This window comes from Letharia lupina (genome assembly GCF_014066315.1).
Source record: "Letharia lupina isolate WasteWater1 chromosome Unknown contig_1, whole genome shotgun sequence".
In the NCBI taxonomy this organism is placed as follows: domain Eukaryota; kingdom Fungi; phylum Ascomycota; class Lecanoromycetes; order Lecanorales; family Parmeliaceae; genus Letharia; species Letharia lupina.
The window spans coordinates 918,027-921,914 of NW_023502970.1; positions in this window are offsets into that span (position 1 = coordinate 918,027).

Genomic DNA, 3,888 nt, shown 5'->3' on the forward strand with positions numbered 1-3,888 from the left:
TTTTCTATTAAGAAGTTTAAGATTTTTTTTCAGACTATAGAATAAAATGTGGGCTTTTAGAAAAAAACAGTTTTTAAATTTAGTCTTATAATTATTAAAGCGCAAGAAATTTAAATATCGCTTACTAAAGATCGCTCACCTATTTACTCGATAGCCCTAATTAAAAAAATAATTACGAATTTAGTTTATAGGCCTTTACTCGTTAAATATAAAAATATAAAAATATTAATATAAGCTACTATTAGAGATAATATAAGAATTTAATTTTGTAAAATTAAAACGATATTAAGTTATTTCTCTAAAATTTATTAGATTTATTACTATATCTTTATAAGATAAAAATCTATTTTCTAATTAAGACTTTCTTTTTAAATCGAAGATAAATAAAGTTTATATATATCTTATAAATATAAATATAAATTTTATTTCTATTCGAAATAATAATATTATTTTATTTATAATATCTCGCTATTATAGAATTAGCTTCGTAATTAAGTACGAAGCTAAAAAAGATTACTTAATTTAAATAGAGAATTACTCTTTAGTAACTAAGATATTCAAAGATAAGAAATTTATTAATCTTATTATATTAAAATTAATTATCGAGAAGATAACTATAAATTCTATTTTAAAAACGCGATTATCTAATAAAATTACTATTTATAAAAAATAGAAATATATTAATATAATACGAAGTATCTTAAAAGAAAATCTTTATATTTAAGAAGACTTTAGTAATATTATTAATCTTTCTAAAGCGAAGTAATTATAAATATTAATTACTACGAATTAATAATCTTTCTTAATAAAGTTAGAGAATAAAATTTATCCTTTAATTTTAAAAGATTATAAATTTATTAATAAAAATTTTATAAGATATATATATAAGATAAGATAAGCTAATCTAAGAAACTAACTTCTTTTACTTTTTCTATTTTTATAATTTATAAAATAATCTGAATTAAGTCTAAGAAAATATCTAAAAAAAAAAAAATCGTTATTAATATTAAAGATCTTAATAAGATTATAATTTTTAATAATTATTCTTTTTTTCTATAGAATAATATAATTATAATAATTTAAAAATATACTTTTATTAATATAATTAATTATAATAAATAGTTTTATCTTTTCTTAATAAAAAAAGATTATTAATAACGATTTACTATAATATCTTATTAAGAATTAAAGTACTTTAACGTAATAGTAATAGATTTTAAAAATTTAATATCTTACGTTTAGAGGAAAATAAATAACTTTCTTTATTTATATTATTATTTTATTAGATATTATATAAATAAAATTATTATCTTTTTTTAAAGTATAAAAGATTATTTTAAATACTTAAAAAGGATTTTTTATCACTTCGCGAAATTTAAAATCACCCTTGAATCTAAAATTTTTTATTTCGAATATATATTTATTACGCTTCTAGAATAGAAGATAAATAAATTTTATTTTATTATTATTAAGAAAAGGATTATAGCAATTAAAGAAATATAATTCTTTATTATTTAAAAATATTTAAAATCTATATAAAAATAATAAATAAGCTATAAAGAAACGTTAGATACTTTATTTAGATTTCTATATTACTATAACGCATAAAAATAATTTTTTTAAAGCGATCTTTAATCGTTTTTATAAGAATTTCTTAAGAATTATAAAAATTACTTCTATCGAAAAAGTAGTAGAGACTTTTTATATTCTATAGTAAGTATTAATTCTAAAAATTTATTTATATTATTACAATATTAATCGCTAACTTTATATTAATTTTAATAAATTTAAAAAGTATAATTTTAAAATTATAGTATATTACGCGGTAGATAATTCTTAAGAAAATTCTTTTTCTAAAATAAATATTTAACTTATTATATTTTTATATAAGCTCTTAAATGCTATAAAGTTATATTAGTAATTAATAAAATTAAAAATACTTATCTTAAATTAAATTTTAAAAAAGATTTTTTATATATTAAGTTAAAGGATAAGAAAGAAGATTATTATTTTTACTAATTACTCTACTATTATTAATATTACTTATTTAATTATACTTTCTTATTTCTTATCTAATTAAATAAATTTATAACTTATATATATTTTATAATATATCTTTTAACTTAATCTAAATATACAATAAAGACTTAATAAATGAAATATAATTTTCGACGCTTTATCTAGATTACTTTATAAATAAATAAAAAAATTCGATATCTAAAATCTAATTTTTTTAATAAGATTCTTATATATAATTTAATACTTATAGAAATATTTAGAGAATTTTATATTAAACTTATACTTAACTATTAAAAGAATAAAAAATAATAAGAAATTCTTAATACTCTCGTCGCTCGAAAGATATAGCTTCTTAAGACATAAGAATCTATAAATTATATTAAACTCTCGAATATATAATTTCTACTTTAAGATAAAATTATTTTATATTTTAAAGAAGATAAAGTAGAAGATTTTCGAGTTTATTTATAATAATTATAATTATACTAATTTTTATAAATTATATAAGAGAATTATAGAGATTTACTATATAAGATATTTAACTCGATATTTAAAGCGCTATATTATTTATTACTTAAAGTATTAGCTAAATTAAATTATTAAATATATTTTTTATAAAAATCTCAATTTAAAATTTTATATTTCTTATATTTCTAATAATTTTTAAGATAAATTTTTTATATATCTAAGAAGTAATCTTAATAACTTTATAAATATATCGATAAAAAAGACTTTTAATAAGATTATCTATAGTATAAAACTTAATAATAAATCTAATATAATAAATAACTTAATAAAGAATTAGATAAATATAATAAATAATTATACTTAATATTAATAGAAAGCTTTAAATACCTTAACTTTCGCGGCGATTAATATAAAATTTAGATATAATTTAAAGTATAAAGTTTTAATTATAAAGAAAGAAGATAAAGCTTTTATTAAGTTTTATAGAAAATACTATCTTTTTAAATTTAAAAATATAAAACTTTCAAATTAGAGAATTAAATCTTTTACTATTCTTAAGCGAGTTAAAAACTTAATTTATAGATTTACTTCGTTATTTTAATTATAATATATAAGTCTATATCTAAAAAAAAAGATAAGCTTTTATATTTAATTATAAGAAGCTAGTAATTAAAGATCGCTATAAGATTTAGAGATTAATAAATCGATATATTAATTAATCTTTAGATCGAGAAAGTAAAGATAAGAAAGATATTATAGAGTATCTAATAAAATAAAAAGATTAAAAAAAAATCTATAATATATAAGATAAGATAAAGAATTTAAAGAATATAAAGAATTTAATCTACGATTACGATTTAAAGTATAAAAAACGCTTATAAAAAAAGTATTAGAACCCTACGTAAGCTCGTAGCGTGAAAATTATTTCTTATTTTATTAATTTATTATTAAGCTAAATATTAAAAAAACTATAATTTTTAAGCTTTATTTAGCTATTAGATTGAAAATATAATTTATTTTATTAACTTATATTTTCTAATATATTCTTATATAGAAGCTCGATTTTAAAAATTTTAAGTATTTTAAAAGACTTTATAACTTATGATTACGAAGTAAAGTAACTTAATTAACCTCTTATTTCTTTTCTCTATCTTACTATTTTTTTCTTTTAAAAGTTTATAATTAAATATCATTTTACTTTTTTCAAAAAAGACTTTTTATAATTTTAATAATTTAGAAATTATCGCTAAGAAAGTAAAGCGTTAATAATTTTATTTTAGATTTAAAGAAATAGAAGTAGTAAATCTTAAGTTCTTAAAGTTAATCCTCTAAAACCAAATCAAATATATATTTAAATAATTTAAATTCTTTTAATCGAGTATCGTAGATCTTGATAAAATA